General features: G+C 45.2%; 1 protein-coding gene across 1 annotated transcript in view; it reads left to right on the forward strand.

The window, feature by feature from the left end:
- The first annotated feature begins 4,381 nt into the window (after positions 1-4,381).
- Tpst1 (tyrosylprotein sulfotransferase 1) overlaps positions 4,382-20,358 on the forward strand; it is a 43,452-nt gene continuing 27,475 nt past the window's right edge. Inside the window, exon 1 of the mRNA XM_042688070.1 lies at positions 4,382-4,565. The gene's annotated coding sequence lies outside the window, so the exon portion shown is untranslated. The remainder of the gene's footprint in view (positions 4,566-20,358) is intronic.

Here is a 20,358-nt window from a genome sequence, read left to right on the forward strand (position 1 = left end):
TCCCTCTCCTTGTCCATCCATTTTCTCCCTCCTTTTCCATCCATTTCCTCTCTCTCCTTGTCCATTTATTTCCTACCTGTCCTTGTTCATTCATTTCCTCCCTCTCCTTGTCCATTCATTCATTTCCTCCTTGTCCTTGTCCATCATTTCCTCCCTCTTCTTGTAATTGTGGGCAGCCTAGGCTTTTTGGAGGAAATTAGCGCTAAGCCCCTTGAGGAGACAAGCTGTCCGCCCCCTTAGGGGAGATTTCCCTGCTCCCTCCAACCCCTGTCTCTCTTTCCTTCCTTTCTTCCCTCCAGCCCTCCTTCCTTCCCTCCCTCCTTCCTTTCTTCTTTCTTTCTTTCTTTCTTTCTTCCTTCCTTCCTTCCTTCCTTCTTTCTTTCTTTCTTCCTTTCCTTTCCTTTCTTCCACCTTGAGCATAGTGGACAAACACTCTACCACTGAGCTGCATCCTTACTCCTTGATTTTTTGAGTCAGGGTCACACATAGAAGCTCAAATTGGCTTCAGACCTGTAATTCTAACCCTCCTGAGTGGTGGGATTACAGGAGTAATGCCTGGTGCAGGTGAAGCCTGGGCTGAACTTCAGGAAGAGGTAAGGTATGGAAAGGAAAATATATACACAAGAATGGTTAGAATGTATATTCAAGAGGACATTTATTAAATTACACGAATAGAAATGTCACGGAAGTTTCTATAGGTTTGAACAGTAAATTTTCTAAGACAAATTATGAGTACGCAGAATAGATCATGCCTATGGTCACACTACAGGAGGTGTAGCTGTCAGGATATCTGTCTGGGGCTGGCTCTGGCAAAAGTGTGAAACATCTGAAAAGTAAACAAAGCAAAAGTGTGTGAATCAAGTGATAGAGTGCTTCCCTAACAAGTGTGAAGCCTAGGACACAACATTTCTAAAGATACTAAAGAGGAGATGGTGAAAAATAAGTCTGCACTCAAGTCCTTCAGCTATCTTCTCAGTTTGCTGTGCATCCTTCCATACACTGTCTGAAGTTTACAAGCTTGTGAGTGCATTTACCTCTGTGCACTTTTTGATGATACAAATGATTATATTATATATGCTGTCATTGTTCTTTTCATTTGAGTATATTTTGGAGTCTTTCTTTCTTTCTTTTTTTTTTGGTCGGTTGTTGTTTTCAGGATAAAAACAAGAGTTTCACAGGTGAGGTCAAACATTGTGAAGACTTTTGTTTTTGGTCGGTCATGGGGCTTGAACTCTGGGTCTGGGCACTGTCCTTCAGCTCTTCAGCTCAAGACGAGCACTCTACTACTTGAGGCACAGCACCACTTCTGGTTTTCTGGTGGTTAATTGTAGATAAGACTCTGAGGGACTTTTCTGCCTGGGCTGGCTTTAAACCACAATCCTCAGATCTCAGCCTCCTCAGTAGCTAGGATTACAAGGCATGAGCCACCGGCGCCCTGCTGTTAAGTTTTATTGAATGCTGGTCTCTGTAGAAAAACACAGAAGCAGTTTATCTGTTACTTATGTAAAGGACATGTTTGAATAAGCTGCACTATGGTTAAAGAAACCTGAGAAACAACAGGAGACTTTATTACCCGAATATTAGTAATTATTCTATTTAATGTTTGGATAAAGTTTTTTTTCAGTCGTGGGGCTTGAACTCTGGGTTTGGGTGCTGTTCCTTCAGCTCTGCAGCTCAAGGCTAGCTCTCTACCACTTGAGCCACAGTGCCACTTCTTTTGCTTATGTAGTGTTGAGGAATTTTTCTGCTTATGTGGTGTTGAGGAATCAAACCCAGAGCCTCATTCACGCAAGGCAAGTACTGTACCACTGAGCCACCTTCCCAGCCCTGGAGTCTTCTTTTCTTACTGGTACATATACTATAATGGGGGAAGGTTGGAGAGCAAGAAGCATTTGGCTTGTTTCCAGGTGACTTTAATCTTTGCTTCAGATCAGGCTAGCCAGGGCCAGCTGCAGGTACTGTGTGCCACTTGGATCACCTGAAATTTTCTTGTTTAATGAGACATCTTGCCACATGACTGATTTCACTGCAGTGAGCATATCTTATGTCCTTATGGAAGTCCCACATGTGAAATTTGTTCTTACAATTTAACAAGTGTCAGTGGTCTCTCCAGCTCAATTCGTCCTTCTTGTGCTATTGGTAGATGAAGGAAATTCTGGGCAGCAGAATTCTCTCTGCTTGGTAGAAGGAGGTTGTTAGGGGCTGTGTGCTGGTCCTGGGATTGCGGATTGTCCCATTCAGGTCATGGTGAGCTCTTTCCTGAAGGAATCAGAAATGTGGCACTTGGAATGGGATGTGACTCTTGATTGTTAAATGACCCTGGGGATGGTCCTCCATTTATAATCACCTCCTAGTCTGCTCTCTCTTTGTTCTGCCCTTCTCTGCTTGCTGACCTCGCTGATTTTCTCGGCTGCTCATTTTCTTTGGATGATCTTGGTAATTTCAGTGGTCCACTTCTGTTGCCTCAATGCGGCTTGGGTTAAATAAGATCATTTTGTTCATTTGATTTACCTTTTCCAAAGGAAAATATTTTGGCTTCAAATGTCCTTAGGTCAAATTACTTAAAAGTTTATGCTAACTAAATTAAGTTAAGAAAGATGTTATCACCGGCGCTGGTGGCTCACGCCTGTAATCCTAGCTACTCAGGAGGCTGAGATCTGAGGATCGTGGTTCAAAGTCAGCCTGGGCAGGAGAGACCGTGAGACTCCTATCTCCAATAAACCACCAGAAAACCGGAAGTGGCGCTGTAGCTCAAGTGGTAGAGCGCTCGCCTTGAGCTCTGAAGAGCTGAGGGACAGCGCCCAGGCCCAGAGTTCTAGCTCCATGACCCACCAAAAAATAAATAAATAAAGTTTCTTATCTCTATCAATTTTTTAAATTACAGCTTTATGAAGACATAATTTACATACCAGCCAGGCACTGGTGGCTCATAACTAAAACTCCAGCTACTTGGGAGGCTGAAATCAGGTGGATTTTGGATTGAGGCCAGTTTGAGTAGAAAAGTTTCCAAGACCCCTCAATCCAGAGTTTGGTGCAGTGACACACATCTGTTTTCCTACTTATAACAGGAAGCATAAAATAGGAGGATTGAGGTCCAGGCACAGGTCTGGGCAGGAAGCAAGACCTTATCTCAAAGACAACCAGTGTATTGGGCCCTAGTAGCTCACATCTATAATTCTAATAATAAGGTTTAGGGGTCTTTTGGGTCCTTTTCTCTGCTCTTCAAAGATTAAAAATGCAGCCAGTCACTGATGGCTTACGCCTGTAATCCTCGCTACTCAGGAGGCTGAGATCTGAGGATCAAGGTTCAAAGCTAGTCCAGGCAGGAAAGTCCGTGAGACTTATGTCTAATTAACCACCAGAAAACTGAAAGTGGAGCTGTGGTTCATGTGGTAGAGTGCTTGCCTTGAGATAAAGAGCTCAGGGACAGCGCCCAGACCCTGAGTTCAAGCCTCAGGACTAGCACACAGGCACAAGCGCACACACATACAAAAGAAAGGAAAGAAGGAATATATCTGGTTGTTTTTATCTTTTGGCTTTTATGAATGCTATGAACATCTGTGTAGTTTGTGTGTGTGTGTGTGTGTGTGTGAGTGAAACTCTTTCGTTGGCACTTATTAGCCCCAAGACAGGTGGCAAGATGGCAGGGCAGGGAGTTTGGATGTAGCTGTCGCATCCTTGCCCCCATGCTTTCTCCAATCATACTAGCAGAGTTGAGGTAAGTGCTTGATAGGATTACAGCATTTCTTGGTCCTATGGAACTTGAGATTTCAGCCATCTCCTCTCTTGCTCTGCCCTTTTCTTCACGTCTTTCAGTCCAGGGTCAGTCCCTTACGTTGGGTCTCTGCTGTCACTGATTTACACTTAGGGAGGGAGGGGTTTTGATTAGCACAGGTGAATTGTTCGGGGGGGAGGGGTGTCACTGTGCTACTTGCACGCATACGACGCACGACTATGCCTTGGTGCGTGAGGCAGTGCGCCGGCAGAGGGAGGTCTCCTGGTCCCGACCCGGGTCCCGGAATGTCGGCCTTCCGGACGGTCCTCAGCGACTGCCCCCTCCGAGAGTCTTCGGTAGTCTTGGGACACGCACACTGTTGCCCCGGCAACAACCCGCCCCTGCAGGTGACGGTCGGGAGCCCCTCCGGGAGCGCGCGTACGCAGCTGCGGCGGGGGCGCGACGTCAGATCCCCGCCCTCTGCGCGCGCCTCAGCGGGCAGCCCCAAGCTCCTCCTCCCGCGTGTGGGAGCCAGCCGGAATCCACCAATCAGGGAGACAGACTCATCCCTCAGGCTCACCGTAACCAATGGCGTTACGTGTGAAGTCCCGCCCGACCGCGGAGGCGGGGCCTGGCGGCCGGCGCTGAAGCGACGACCGCGGGAGTCGCTGCTGAGGCGGCCGCGGTGCTGGTGGCGGCGGCGCATCTCCGCATCTCGGCGGGGTCGAGCCGGGCTAGGCGGCGAGGGCAGGCCCCGGAGCGGCTGCCATGGTCCTCTCCTAGGGCGGCGGGGAAGCGGCCGAGCCCAGGATGCGGGCGCGGCGGCCCGGCTGGCCCTCACTTATCCCAGGTAAGGGAGTAGCGGTGCTCGCCGCGGCTCCGTCCGGGCTGGGCCACCCCATCCTGGCGCTCGCCGTCCTCTGGGTCCCGGCTGGGCTGCCCCCTCCCGGCGCTCGCCGCCCCACGGGTCCGGGCTGGGCCGCCCCATCCCGGCGCTCGCCGTCCTTTGGGTCCCGGCTTGGCTGCTCCCTCCCGGCGCTCGCCGCCCCACGGGTCCGGTCTGGGCCGCTCCATCCCGGCTCTCGCCGCCCTATCCCGTCGCTCGCCGCCCCCCGGGTTCCGGCTGGGCTGCCCCATCTCGGCGCTCGCCGCCCTATCCCGTCGCTCGTCTTCCCCCCAGATCCCGGCTGGGCTGCCCCATCCACCGGTGCGTCCGGCCCTCAGCGCCTGCCGTCCCGCGTCCCCTAGCAGGCTATGGTCCCTTCATCCTGGGCGGGGAGCCCAGGGCTGTGGCCCGACGGGCCGGGTCCATCTCCCTCCCGCCCCCCTTATACTTTGAGGTGCTGGATCCAAGCCCGCCCCGCAGTCCTCGGGGATGAGACCCAGTCCCCGAAGCCCCACAGCCCTCGGGGATGAGACCCAGTCCTCACAGCCCGCAGCCCTCGGGGATGAGACCCAATCCTCGAAGCCCCACAGCCCTTCTGGGGGTGAGCCCCAGCCCCGCCGACACCTAGCTTCAGCCTCACCTTCCGTACTCGGCCCGGCTTGCGCACGCCCACGGGGGCCTGTGCTTGTTCTGTGTCCAGTTACATCTCCCTCATGTCCCCTGGGGTGTCGTCGCTGCCTTCCCACTTTTGCCTCCCCCTGGTTTTTCTCACTTTCGTCCGCCAAACTCGCAGGCAGACTTGTCCCATTCTGCCCAATTGCCACAGCCAGTCTGCCTGAATCACTTGCAGCGTCCAGCCCCAGGATCTGGTGCACAGTGGGCCTGGCAGGGGGTGGAGGGTGCTGATACAGGTAGCCTCCTCCTTTCTAGGTGTCTGTGGTATGGGGTAGAGCTGTAGTCGTGTATCTAAAGGCACTTTGGATCCTGCATGGGAGATGGAGGCGCTCAAAGCCTAATAGGGATTAAAATCACAATTAGGCATTTGTTGAGAAATTCAGTTCTGCTTTCGTTTTGTATCATGTTAATTGCTTTTGTAAAAAATTTTTAGGCTGCTAGTCAGAAAGCCAGCGTGATAAAATTACATCTCTCCCCACCCCCCCTTGCATCTTTGTTTTAGAAAAGAAAGAAATCTCCCACATCTCGAATCTACAGCAGCGTTGTGTGTAAGGAGTGTTGCACTGTTCGTCTAGTAGCTGTTTATTATCTAGGAGCCCCTACATGACTTAGGTTTGGATTTCTGGAATCTGCTGCTGGAAGGAAAGCACACATCTGCTTGTCCCTGAAAGTTCTGAGTTTTCTAGGAGTTAAAGAATTACCCACCTGTCCCTCCCTCTTCTGGCTCTCAGGTTTTTTTTTTTTAAGAGTAGAAAAAATTTGAATCTTAAAAGCATTAATGCATTGTTCTTTGTCTTGTACTTTCTTCCCACATTTGCTTTGCTGGTCTCAGGTCTGAATTGATCAGCTGTTTTTCTGCAGGACTCCTGGGGCAGACTTGAGAAAACGGAACTGAGCTGGATCCCAGCATTGCTTGCTTTACTTGGAGGTTCTTTGACCTACCCCCCAACTTCCTCTCTTGTACTAAAGCCTATGGTGTTATTTCTATTGCTCTAGCCTGACTCCTCCCTTCTCTTTACTGCCCATTTTACCTCCTGCTTCAGAAGAAATTAGTGGGTGTCAGCCCTGAACTCTTGACGAACTGTTATTTTTGTCTGGGCCTGTGCTTGTTTGATTTTTGACCACCTGTCTTTATCTCAATGAAAAGGGCTTCTCCTGGTGTTTTCAGAATGCATACATACTCAGGCTTCCACCATCCTACACAAAAACTATCCGTATGTTTCCTTCATGATTTTCTTCTCAGACTAACTTGCATTTCATTTTGCTCTCTCTCTAATTTCATAGTTTTAGATAGTACCTGTGTGTGTGGTTTCAAAGATGTAAACAGTCCCCATTTCCTTTTAGCTCCAGGTCCTCATTTTCATCTCTCCATTGGAGAACCCATTGGTACTCTACACTTGGGTATTCTGTTCCCTCCCTTCGGCCTACCCCTTGCCCTCAAGCACATATGCAAGCATTCCTCTTTAGGAATCTGGGATTATCTTTTTGGCTCCTCACTTTGTGTCTGCCATATATCCTATTTTGTCACAGATCTTTATTCTTGACCTCAGTGACAAAAGGTTGGCTCAGTCCTTGGTTATATTTTTCCCGAAGACTCAGCAGATGCTTGATAGGCCACCTTGCACTCCACCAATTCAGCCTTCACACTGCTGCTCAGATCATTCCATTTATAAAATGCAGTCTGATCATGCCACTTGTTTTCTTTAAAATTCCCATCAGCTTCCAAATGCTTAGCATAATGAACTAGACCCATGAGATCTTCTGCAGCAGGGACTTATCCTTATCTGAGCCCTTTATTAACCAGACTAGATTACTCGATATAGTGTAATCCAGGTGGTAGGAGGAAGGGCTCTAGCCGAAATGATTACAGAGGGCTAGGAGAACCAGCTGGAGAGGGTGGGGACGAATCCCTGACCATTGATTGTCACCTAGTACTTTTTCTGACTACCCTACATCTTCAGCTTGGGTAACATGACTTTTGTCTGGGTTCCCACATCACTTTGTGCATACTGCTATCACCCCTTTTTTTTTTTCCACCCATTTTTACACTGTTATATGGTCTGTTTTCTTATTTTTCTCCCTGACTAGTTGGTGGTGAGAAATCTAGTTTTCAAAGGGGTTTTGGCCCTTTACCCAAAGACTAGTGTGGGAGATAGTGTAACAAATCAGTGCAGTCTTAGTGCAGTCAAGGGGAAGGGAAGGGGCTGCGTCTTAGCTTATTGTGTGCCTGTTGAATAGAAACTGCCAGACACAGAGGCTCCGAAGAGCTGAATCTAGATGGAGAAAGGTAGAGGATTATGGTACTGGGAGTAGAGAGAATAATAAAGGTAACGTGGTAACTTGGTGCATTTGGGGAAAAATGTCATTTGGGAAGGCTGGGGAAAGGGCTTGATGAGACAGGAGGCTAAGAATGAGCCTTAGTGGTATAGTGATTGCCTTGCATGCATGAAGCCCTGAGTTTGAGTCCTCTACCATAAACAGAAAAAGCCATAAGTAGCGCTGTGGCTCAAATGGTACAGTGCTAGCCTTGAGCAAAAGAAGCTCAGGGACAGCGCCCAGGCCCCAAGTTCAAGCCCCAGGACTAGCATGAGGGGAGTAGGAGTGGAAAGAGAGAGAAAAAGAGGGGGGAGACTGGAAAGGCACACAGATCCAGCTGTGTGGCCTGCTTCATCATTTTAGCCTGGTGTAGTGAGGAACCTTTGAAAGATTTCAACCTCAGAAGAGCTTGACAAATCTAGCTTGTTTCTGTCTCAGGATTTGTATCTTGCTATCTGTCTTGACTTTGGCTTTAGCCATTTGTACTCACTCTCATTGCCAGCACATGCTTAGATGCCTTTGTATTTCTCCCATGGAATGTGCTCACCTATCTTAGCTACGTGTAAATAATATTTACTTATGACAGCGAATGAGCCAAGTGAAGGAGTTCCGAATTAAGTCAGGAGGCTGTGAAGTTGTTCTTGTGAAAAAGAAGGCGGGAACCTGTAAAGCCAGGCCAGCAGGGAAATGGATGGGGAAGGAGGAGAACACAGCCAACACCAGGACTTTGCAGGTATCCCATGGAGAGGGTAAGGGTGAAGCTGCATGAAGTCTCCTAGGTTTTAATGGGACTATGAGAGAAAGAGGCTTGCTGGTAGAAGAGGAAATAGAAGAGTAGGAGGGATTTACTGGGGCAATTTAGTGTTGGTTGAATTTGACATACCTGTGGGACATCCAGTTAGAGTTATCCCTTGGCTTTTGAGTGGTCAGTTCTGAGATTTAGAATAAATATGCTGGCTGAAGTTATATATAAGACTCATCCACATAGAGAAAGGGCAGACTGTGGTTGATGCAGGCTGAGTGTAGGAATATGCATAAGGGAATGAAGCACAAGAAGTTTAAATGATTCTTATTGTTTTGTAATGTTTGCTTTTGAGACATACTAATTTTCTGTACATAGCTGAAAAAAAATTATTTTGGTATTACTCCTGGATCTTGAACTCAGGGCCTTGTGCTTTTGCTTAGCATTTTTACTCAAGGCTGGTGCTCTACCACTTGAGTTACAGTTCTACTTCCATTTTTTTTTGGTGGTTAATTGGATATGAGTCTTACAGACTTTTCTGTCTGGCTGCTTTGAACTGCAATACCCAGAGTTCAGCCTCTTGAATAGCTACTATTACAGGCTTGAGTCACTGGTGCTCAGCTTACTATTAGTGTTACCAAATGCACTGTGTCTGGGCACTGTGGTAGAATGCCTGCCATAAGTGAAAAAGCCAAGTAAGTGCATGAGGCCCTGAGTTCAAGTCTTAGTACTTACCAAACAAAACAAAAAAAACCCCCAAAACCCACACAACCCCAAACCAAAATAAAACAAAAACTTTGTTAATATTTGTTGCCTTTTTTTGGTCAGTGGTGGGGCTTGAACTCTGGGCACTGTCCCTCAGCACTTCATCTCAAGGCTAGCACTCTACCACTTGAGCCACAGCACCGCTTCTAGTTTTCTGAGTGGTTTATTGGAGATAAGGGCCTCACAGACTTTCCTGCCTGGGCTAGCTTTGAACTGTGATCCTCAGATCTCAGCCTCCTGAGTAGTTTAGGATTACAGGCGTGAGCCACTGGCACCCGGCTCCGGCTAATATTTATTGTCTTTAGGATTCTTCTTTTCCCCCCAGTCTTGGGGGAAAAAAGTCTTTCTTTCTGCTATAGATTTTTTTTTCCTGGTTGTAGGGCCTGAACTCTGGGCCTGGGCACTGTCCCTCAACTCTTCTGTTCAAGGCTAGTGCTCTACCACTTGAGCCACAGCATTACTTCTGGCTTTTTCTGCTTATGTGGTGCTGAGGAATTCAACCCAGGGCCTCATGCATGTAAGGCAAACACTCTACCACTGAGTCACCTTCCTGCTATAAATTTTGTAATCATTTTAATTTTGATTCAAAAACAATATTCTGTTGGGAGAAATTGCAAAATATTTCATTATTTCCAGATTACTTTGTTTCTATTTACTTGTAGTTCCTTGATTTGGTTTTGGTGCTTGTTTCAGATGATTTTGTAGGTATTTTAAGGAAATTCAGGAAATTTGAAGTTACACTTGTTGCCAGAGTTCAAGCCCTACGACCGACCAATAAATAAATAAATAAGTAATGAGTTTGCCAGATGCTGGTGGCTCACACCTGTTGTAAACCTAGTTACTCAGGAGGCTGAGATCTGAGGATCATGGTTCAAAGCCAGCCTGGGCAAGAAAGCCCCTGAGACTCTTAGCTGCAGTTAACCACAAGATACTGAAGTGGTGCTGTGGCTCAAAGTGTTAGAGGGATAGCCTCGAGCAGAAGTGCTCAGGGAAAACACCTAAGTCAGACCAAAGATAATGCCACCAACAAAAAATAAAACCAGTGAGTTTGTAGACTCTAGAGGAGGAATAGATTAGCCAACATTGACCTTACTTATAGGTCTGAGAATGTTAGAACTTGGTAACTTAGATTTTAATTTCATCTTTACTTTTTGTTTTTTTGTATTGGTTTTGATGCTTGAACTCAGGGCTGGGCTGACACTGAGCTTCTTTTTGTTTAAGGCACTATATGCTCTACCACTTGAGCCACAGCTCCACTTCAGCTTTTGGGTAATTAATGGGAGATAAGAGTCTCACTCGGATTTTCCTGCTTAGGCTAGCTTCGAACTAGTATCCTCAGATCTCAGCCTCCTGAGTAGCGAGGATTACAGGCATGATCCATTGGTGCCCAGCTCATCTTTCTTTTTATTATGAAAAACTTCAAACATCCCCAAAGTGGTGATTGAGCCTGTAGCTCCAGTGGTTACCTCAGCTCTCACTTCATCTGTAATTCTCTCCACAGACATCCTCCAGCACTTTTAAAGTAATTCCCGGACATCATTTCAGTTAACTTGAACTTTATTTATTTATTTATTTTTGAGTCCGGTCGTGGGGCCTGAACTCTGGGCCTGGGCGCTGTCCCTCAGCTCTTCAACTCAAGGCTAGCACGCTACCACTTGAGCCATAGCACTACTTCCAGCTTTTTTTTTTTTCTGCTTATGTGGTGCTGAGGAATTGAACCCAGGGCCTCATGCATGTAAGTCAAGTGCTCTGCCACTCAGCCACCTTCTCAGCCCTTAACTTGAACTTTAAAAAGTGCTGTGCTTCCATTTAACTTTGCTCTCATCTCTGATTGTATCTTGGACATTAGGTCTGGTTCTTCCTAATTGACCAGCTCTTCCTTCCTGGCCATGGGGTTTATTGAAAGGTGCTGTTCCTGTTAGGAAGATAAACCCAGATGACACTTAAGAGTTTGTCAGCATTGTGTGGCAGATTCTTGCCATTTGTTCCTTGTTGTTAGAGGGTCTGCTGCCAGTCCTTGTATTGGTACTCTAATGATAGGTAGAAAACAGGATGGGTCATATAATAAAGAGTTCATTTGGGCCAGATTTTAAGTTTCTCTTGAATGGCTAAGATGAACACTTACTGGCAAGTTCAGACAGGATACATTGTTTTCTTTCTTCTTGTAAATAGAGAAACCTTTCACAGACTGGACTTCAGATGACCACAGAGGTTCACTGGCTGCTGCTATTGGCCACATTTTGTTGTTTTATCAGTGGGAATGAAAAGCTCACGCTTAACATGGGAAGGAGCTAATGATTAACAAGAAGAGCTTTAGAGGATTATTACTTTATGGGGATCAGTATTGAGGTTTGAATACAGGACCTAATGTTTGCTTAGCTTGCTTGTTCAGGTAATGCTCTATCACTTATGAATGCCTCTATTGGGATTGGGAATGTGGCTTAGTGGTAGAGTGTTTGCATGAAGCCCTGAGTTTGATTCCTCAGTCCCACATATACAGGTAAGGCCAGAAGTGGCCCTGTGGCTCAAGTGGTAGAGTGCTAGCCTTGAGCAAAAGAAGCTAAGAGACAGTGCCCAGGCTCTGAGGAATTCTAGCGCTAGGAGTGGGGAGGTGGGGGAAAAATACCTCTATCTCTGCTTTTTCACTGGTTATTTTAGAGATGGAGTTCCATGGATTTTTCTGCCTGGGCTGGCTTAAAACCACAGTTCTCTGGATCTGAGCCTCCTTAGTAGCTAGGATTGCAGACATGAGCCACCAGCACCCAGAAGTGGGTACATTCTTGTAATTTTATCTTTTACTGGGACATTCCTCTAGCAGATTGTCTCTGTGGCCCTGATGGTAACAACAAGGTGTGGCGATTGTGTTTGCAAGTATGTGGGTCTGTGCAGGTACAAGGAGTATTTGGTTGGCTTGCATACCACCAGTTAATTTTTTTTTTTTTTTTTTGTCAGTTGTGGGGCCTGAACTCTGGACCTGGGAGCTGTCCCTCAGTTCTTCAGCTCAAGGCAAGCACTCTACCCTTTGAGCCACAGGGCCACTTCCAGTTTTCTGGTGTTAATTGGACTTTCCTGCCTGGGCTGGCTTTAAACCACGATCCTCAGATCTCAGCCTCCTGAGTAGCTAGGATTATAGGCGTGAGCCACTGGCACCTGGATCAGAGCTAATTTTGATGAACAATATTACTTTATAAAATTTGCAAAGATTAGGGCATTAAGGATAGGGACAAAGGTTGGGATTCACTGGTAGAGTGCTTGCCTAACATGTTGTAAAGGCCTGTGTTCAATTCTCAGCACTACAGGGGAAAAATATTGAAAGATCTAAGTATAGAAGTATAATGTCAGCATGCTTCTCTGTAAGGCATCATTTCTGAGTCTCTTTTACTTGGCCTGCTGGGACAGTATGCTCCTATTAATAGCAATTTCTCTGATATGTTTAGTGTAATCCTTCAATGCCTTTTCTGTCTCCTGAAGATAAAAATGAGACTCGACAATCTACTGCAGTTTCTAGCTTAGCCTCGTTCTCTAAATGCCCCAGTTGAGAAAATATTGATACTGTTTATCTGAAAACACAAATGTGGTATTTAAGGTAGTAGAGGCGGGGCTGGGAAGTTGGCTCAGTGGTAGAATGCTTGCCTCACATGCATGAGGTCCTGGGTTTGATTCCTCAGCACCACATAAGCAGAAAAAGCTGGAAGTTGCACTATGGTGCAAGTGGTAGAGCTCTCACCTTGAGCTGAAGAGCTGAGGTACAGTGCTTAGGCCTAGAGTTCAAGCCTACAACTGACCCCCCCCAAAAAAAGGCTGTGTGTGTGTGTGTGTGTGTGTGTGTGTGTGTGTGTGTGTGTGTGTGTGTGTGTGTGTGTGTGTGTGTGTGTGTGGCCACTTCCGGTTTTCTGTGGTTAATTGGAGATAAGAGTCTTATGGACTTTCCTTTCTGGGCTGGCTTGGAACAATGATCCTCAGATCTGAGCCTCCTGAGTAGCTAGGACTACAGCCACTGGCGACAAAAGAAAAAAGCCGGAAGTGGCACTGTGGCTCAAGTGGTAGAGCGCTAGCCTTGAGCTGAAGAGCTGAGGGACAGCGCCCAGGCCCAGAGTTCAGGCCCCACAACCAGACCCAAAAAAAAAAAAAAAGAATTTGGGAAGAGTTAGTATCAAAGTATGAGTAAAGACTATAACTGCACAGTGTCTCTTCTCTAGAGGAAGGTTCTTCCCAGTTTGATTAGGAACCAGTATTACTAGTAGTCAGTGCTTTCTGGAGGCTCAGGGTATCCTGAGTTGGTATTCTGCTAAGCATGCTGTGATGAAGGGTGAGGTATAGAGCACAGAGACTCTTCTGGGCTCCAGGGACTTACCACTTTTTCTGAGTAAGTAAACTATAAAAGATAAAAGGAAAAGTGGCCTTTGACAAATAGACTTAGAAGTGGTGAATTAAAGAAGTGGTGAGGAGAAATGCTACTTGTGCTTGAGTACTCGGGCCACAGGTCTGTGAAATGAGAGCACTGACCATTGAACACTCAGGAGTGGTGACTGTTAAGCACTTACTCTCTAGGTCAAGAAACATCGAGAGAGAGAAAAGAATTGAGTATAGAGAAGCCAGAGTCCTTCTTTTTCTTTTTTGTTGGTCATGGGGCTTGAACTCTGGGCTTGGACACTATCCCTCAACTCTTCAGCTCAAGGTGAGTGTCACCTTGAGCCACAGTGCCACTTCTGGTTTTCTAGTGGTTTATTGGAGATAAGAGTCTCATGGACTTTCCTGCCCGGGCTGGCTTTGAACCCTGATCCTCAGATCTCAGCCTCCTGAGTAGCTAGGATTATGGGAGTGAGCCACCAGAGCCTGGCTCCCTCTTTTGCTTTTTGTGTCCCTTGCCACACCTGTGATTTTTACAGATCTTTTTGTTTGTTTTTGTCAGTTGTGAGGCTTGAACTCTGGGCCTGGACCCTGTCCCTCAGCTCTTTAGTTCAAGGCTAGCACTCTACCCCTTGAGCCACAGTGCTGGTTTTCTGAGTGGTTTATTGGAGATAAGAGTCATGGACTTTGCCAGGGCTGGCTTTTAACTACAATCCTCAGATGTCAGCTTCCTGAGTAGCTAGAATTACAGGTATGAGCCACTGGCTCCCGGCAAGAAGGAAAAATTTAACAGCTTTAGCATTGGGTGTAAATATCTTAAATCTTTTAAAGACTTCTTTTTTTGGTCAGTTCTGGGACTTGAACTCAGTATCTCACACTTACTTAACATGCTTACTACTGACACTTAGTACTGCTTTATCATACCTCCAGTCTAGGCCTTTTTCTAGTTAATTAGAGATGGAATCTCATGGACTTTTCTGCCTCAGTTAACTTTGATCTGTGATCCTCGAGATCTCAGTCTTCTGAAAGAGCAAGGGTTACAAGCATGTGGCACTGGCATTCAGCTAGAAACAGTTTTGAAAGACCACAAACAGACTGAGTTGCAGAATGACATGATCATTATGTTTTACAAGAAACCTCTGGACGCACAATTGAGAATAGACTGTAGGGTGCTGGAATATGTCAGGATTCCTATTAGTAATCCTGGTCATGTGACCAGCATCAGATTCTATTTTGGAGGTAGAGGCTATACACACACACACACATACACAAATTTTGGAGGTAGGATATGAATTAGAGATAAATCAAATATGTGTTAAGTACTTTACAATCTATATACTGTGCCTTTCTTGACCTAACAACTTTTCTTCTAAAAATTGAAAGTAATTGTGTGCAAAGATGAATCAAATACAAGAGCATTTGTATATTGTTTAGAATAATAAAAATTTAAAGGCCATCATAATAGAGGATTGCCAACTAAGTGTTGATAGATCCTTTCAGTGAAGTGCTCTATAGTCATTAAAATGATTTTCAAGTGTATTTATGGAAAAGGGAATGTATTAAAAAATTTATTTGCATCAGGCATGACTGCATGCCTATAATCCCAGTATTCAGGCGATGCAAACAAAAAGATCAAAAGTTCCAAGCTAGCCTGCACTATATAGCAAGACTGTGTCTCAAAAACCAAAGTAGGACTGGGAATGTGGCTCAGTGGTAGAGTGCTTGCCTAGCATGCATGAAGCCCTGGGTTCAATTCCTCAGTTATACATACACAGAAACAGCTGGAAGTGGTGTTGTGGCTCAAGTGGTAGAGTGCTAGCCTTGCACAAAAGAAGCTCAGGGACAGTGTCTAGGCCCTGAGTTCAAGCACCAGGACTGACAAAGAAAAGAAAAAAACAAACCAAAGTAGATTATATGTTCATATGTATGTGTATATGTATGTATGTATGTTTCCAGTTCAAGTCTTCTTGTCATTATATATACATTTTTTTCTTTTTTCTTTTGTGCCAATTGTGGGCTTGAACTCAGGGCCTGGGCACTGTTCCTGAGCTGTTTTTGTGCAAGGCTAGCACTTGTGCCACAGTACCACTTCTGGTCTTTTTTCTTTATGTTGCACTAAGGAATCAAACCCAGGGCTTCATGCATGCAAGGCATGCACTCTACCACTGAGCCACCTTCCCAGATCCCATATTTGGTTTTTGTTCATGGTTTCTGGCTCATAGCTCCCATATTCTTTGTCATTTCCTCAGTGCCCATACAAAAAAAGTATTTGGCCTTTTGGTTCCTAAAGCTGCCACAGAAGGGTTTCAGACTGATGGAACTATAATGATATATGCTAAAATGTTGTAATGTTGGGGTGCTATAGGCATCACAGCACAGTTTTTCTAGCTTACCAGTTCCCTTCATCTGCTCTATTATCTTCCCCAGATGGGAGTGGGACTTCTCACAGCTGTCTATAAGACCAACTCCAGCCTGAGAATGGATAAGACCAGCTATTTCAGGAGGTCTACCTCATGCCTGGCAGTGTAACACATTGCATGGGGAGGCTGAGAAGAATCTAAACGGGCCTTTCTGCATTTCAGACTCTTAATCTCACAGCAGCTATTCATGCTGTTTTGTTTTCTTTTTTGTTGGTCGTGGGGCTTGAACTCTGGGCCTGGGCACTGTCCCTTAGCTCTTCAGCTCAAGGCTGAGCACTCTACCACTTGAGATACCGTGCCACTTCTGGTTTTCTAATGGCTAATTGGAGATAAGAGTCTCAAGGACTTTCCTTGAACCACAATCCTCAGATCTCAGATTACAGGCGTGAGTTACTGTGCTCAGCTCATGCTGTTTTTGACTAATGGCACCTGGACACTGCTGTTCACACTTTAGTATCTGTGCAATGCAATCGCCATAAAAACCCAAAGGATAGACTTTAGAGTTCCTGATCATTGAACTCCTTATGTATCTGGAGAAAGCCTGAAAGCTCCCCTCCCTTCCTTTGTGCCTTGTTTGTGTGTCTCATATGTAGTCTTTGTAATCTCTTTTGGAATAGGCTAGTTTGCATGTCTCACTGAGCTCTGAGTCTTTATGTGAGAGCAAACTCAAAATTGGGTGAGGTGATGGGAACGTGTTTATCGTTGTTTATCGTTGGAAGCACAGGTGAGCAACCTATCGCTTGAGATTGGCATCTGGAGTGTGTTTGTGGGGCCTCAAGGATTCCATGTAGATAATGTCAGAACTGAATTGAATCAGGGACATGCCGTTGGTGGCTGCAGCAGATTTGATGGCTTCTTGATTATACTGTATTGTTGTGAAAGCACATTAGGAGCCGGTGCTGGTGGCTCAAGCCTGTAATCCTAGCTACTCAGGAGGCTGAGATCTGAGGATTGTGGTTCAAAGCCAGCCCAGGCAGCAAAGAACATTAGACTCTTATCTCCAATTAACCACCAGAAAACCCGAAGTGGCGCTGTAGCTCAAGGGGTGGAGTGCTGGCCTTGAGCTGAAGAGCTGAGGGACAGTATCCAGGCCCAGAGTTCAAGCTCCATGACTGACCAAAAAAAAAAAGTACATTAGGAGAAACTGAGTTTGGAGTAGGATTTGCTTCCAGTAACTTTTTTTTTTTCGGGTCCGGTCGTGGGGCCTGAACTCTGGGCTTGGACGCTGTCCCTCAGCTCTTCAATTCAAGGCTAGCGCTCTACCACTGAGCCACCTTCCCAGCCCTTCCAGTAACTTTGAATTTGGGGTACAATTGTGTTACACGAGTAGCCACCACAATCATAGGAATTCGAGAACTTTGAATTTGGGATATTACAGCAGATAGCTGATAGAGAACATCAGAAACTATTGATAGCTTTGTTGATAGTGTAGACATCAGTCTTAACTTTTTAAATAATTTTAATTAGCATACATTAGTTTATTAGTATACAGTTATGGGGAGGGAGCTTTTGTTGTACATTTCCACATCACTTTAACTTTTTTTTTTTTTGGTCTTGGGGCGTGAACTCTGGGCCTGGGTGCTGTCCCTCAGCTCTTCAGCTCAAGGCGAGTGCTCTGCCACTTGAGCTACAGTGCCACTTCCAGTTTTCTAGTGGTTTATTGGAGATAAGAGTCTCACGGATGGGCTGGGAAGGTGGCTCAGTGGTAGAGCACTTGCCTTGCATGCCTGAAGCCCTGGGTTCGATTCCTCAGCACCACATAAGCAAAAAGACTTTCCTGCCTGGGCTGGCTTTGAACCGTGAACCTCAGATCTCAGCCTCCTGAGTAGCTAGGATTACAGGCTTGAGCCACCAGAGCCTGGCTCACCTTAACTTTTGACTGGTGACTATTTTGTATCTCTGATTTCAGAGAGGTTTTTGCAAAAGGTAGGCACTCTGCCACTTAATCTACACCTTTTAAATTATTAAGGTAATTTTTGAAGTTGAATCAGTTTTCATCTATTGAATTTTGATAGGAATCAGAAGTTCTCAAGTTAATGTAATTTTACTGTGGATAATGCAAAACATTACTGGGTGCCCAGTGGCTCATGCCTGTAATTCTATCTGGAGGCTAAGATTTGAGGATTATGGTTTAAAGCAGCCCTGGCAGGAAAGTCCTTGAGACTCTTATCTCCAATAAAGGACCAGAAAACTGAAAGTGGCACTGTGACTCAAGTGGTTGAGTGCTCATCTTGAGCTTAAGAGCTCAGGGACAGCTCCCAGGCCCAGAGTTCAAGACCTATGACTGACAAAACAAAACATTGCCCAAACTGTGTGCATTGCAGAATGATTTCTTTCCTATATAATGAATGTGGTTATGCAACTCCATGAAACAAAGGAAGTATACTAGGCTTCATCCCTCTATAACTAACATGAAATTAGACTTCACTATAAATACTTCTCTTTGTTTCACTGAGTTTAGTTTGCTTTGTTCAGATTTAAATGGCTTTTTCCATTTCACTTAAGTGTTCATAAGAGAAAATGAGACCATTTTTCTGTAATAGTTTGTCTTCCAATCTCAGCAAAACTTATTACTCACTTTATGTCTTCTGCCACCACTGAAACTGTCATGACTAAATAATGTTCAATCAGAACATTATTAATCAGAGATTTAAGATCACAGCTTCCTGGCCTTGGTCTTCTCTCTACATGATTTTCATGAGAACCTTCTATGTTTTCCCTCAAATTTCTCCATTGAAATTTTTTTGAAAATTACAGTAAGATACTATCTTATACATAGTTCTGTGACATTCGTTGCTGTTGGTGGTTTTGGGGCTTGAACTCAGGGCCTGCATGCTGTCCCTGAGCTTTTTGTTGTTGTTGTTGGTCATGGGGCCTGAACTCTGGGCCTGGGCACTGTTCCTCAGCTCTTCAGCTCAAAGCTAGTGCTCTACCACTTGAGCCACAGCACCACTTCCAGCCTTTTCTGCTTATGTGGTTGAGGATTCGATCCTAGGGCCTCATGCTTGCAAGGCATGCACTCTATTACTGAGTCACCTTCCCAGCCCCTCCCTGAGCTTTTTTTTTTTTTTTTAAATTTTTTATTGTAAAGATACTATACAGAGGGTTACAGTTACATGAGTAATGTAAGTTACATGAGTAATGTACACTTCTTATTGAGCATTGTTACCCCCTCCATTGTTTTCCTCCTACCATCCCTTCCCTCCCTACCTTCCCCAGGTTCTTTTTTTTTTTTTTAAATTGTGATTAAGTGATTACATAATTTCACAAATTTCACAGTATTGTGGAATAATGATGCTCATTTAAAGTCACAAGTTCATTCTAACTTTCCTGGAGCAAATTGTCTATCACAGTCTATAACATATAACGATGTACACATATACACCATACATGTGATCAGCAGCATGGGGATATTTAGTAGTGGTTTGACCAGATGAGTGGGAGTTCTTTGTTTCTTAAGTCCTGTTAGTTTTGTCATATCACCTAACATTTTGGATTTAGCATCCACTTATCAGGGAGACCATGTACCGTTTGTCTCTTTGCTCTTGGCTTACCTCGCTCAACATGATTCCTTCTAGTTCCATCCATTTCCCTGCAAATGCCATTATTTTGTCATTTCTAATGGCTGAATAATATTCCATTGTGTATAGACACCACAATTTTTGGATCCATTCATCTGTGGTGGGGCATCTGGGTTGTTTCCATATCCTAGCTATTGTGAACAGTGCTGCAATAAATATGGAGGTGCACGTGTCCTTGTATATTGGTTCCTGTTGTTCAGGGTAGATGCCTAGAAGTGGTATGACTGGGTTGTAAGGGAGGTCAATCTTTAGCTTTCTAAGGACCCTCCAGACTGCTTTGCAAAGTGGTTGTATAAGTGTACATTCCCACCAGCAGTGTAATAGGGTTCCTCTTTTTCCACATCCCCTCCAGCATTTGTCGTTGGCTAATTTGTGGATGTAGGACATTCTGACTGGGGTAAGGTGGTATCTCAGGGTTGTCTTTATTTGCATTTCTTGAAGGGATTGTTTCATTGATTGTTAGCAGGTTGAAACCCATAGGGTATAGGACAGTAGTAGATATCACAGTGATGAGTAACTTCTGCCAGTCAGCAGGCTGGAAGCTTAGGCGGGTTTCCTTGTCATAGTCTTAAAGAGAATTCCTTCTTTTTCAGGAAACCTTAATTTTTCTTTTGAAGTTTTGACCTGTTCTTTGAGACCCTTCTATATTAGGGAGAGTAACTGCTTCACTACAAATCTGTTGATTTAAATATTAATCACACCTAAACAATGCTTTCACAGCAGTATTTAGAGTGGCCCCATAGCTTAGCAAGTTATGCTTATCTTCTGAGGGTTCAGATGAATGTGGTTAGTATCAGTGTAGCCTGTCTGCTTCCTAATGTGTACCCCTGCTCCCAGACAAGTTTCTGTTGTATCCCATACACATGCCTATGTCTATAGCTTGGACTTCACTGTGTGTCCAGGTCTTC

Source organism: Dipodomys spectabilis, unplaced genomic scaffold, assembly GCF_019054845.1.
Source record: "Dipodomys spectabilis isolate Male_0828 unplaced genomic scaffold, ASM1905484v1 ptg000112l, whole genome shotgun sequence".
NCBI classification, from domain to species: domain Eukaryota; kingdom Metazoa; phylum Chordata; class Mammalia; order Rodentia; family Heteromyidae; genus Dipodomys; species Dipodomys spectabilis.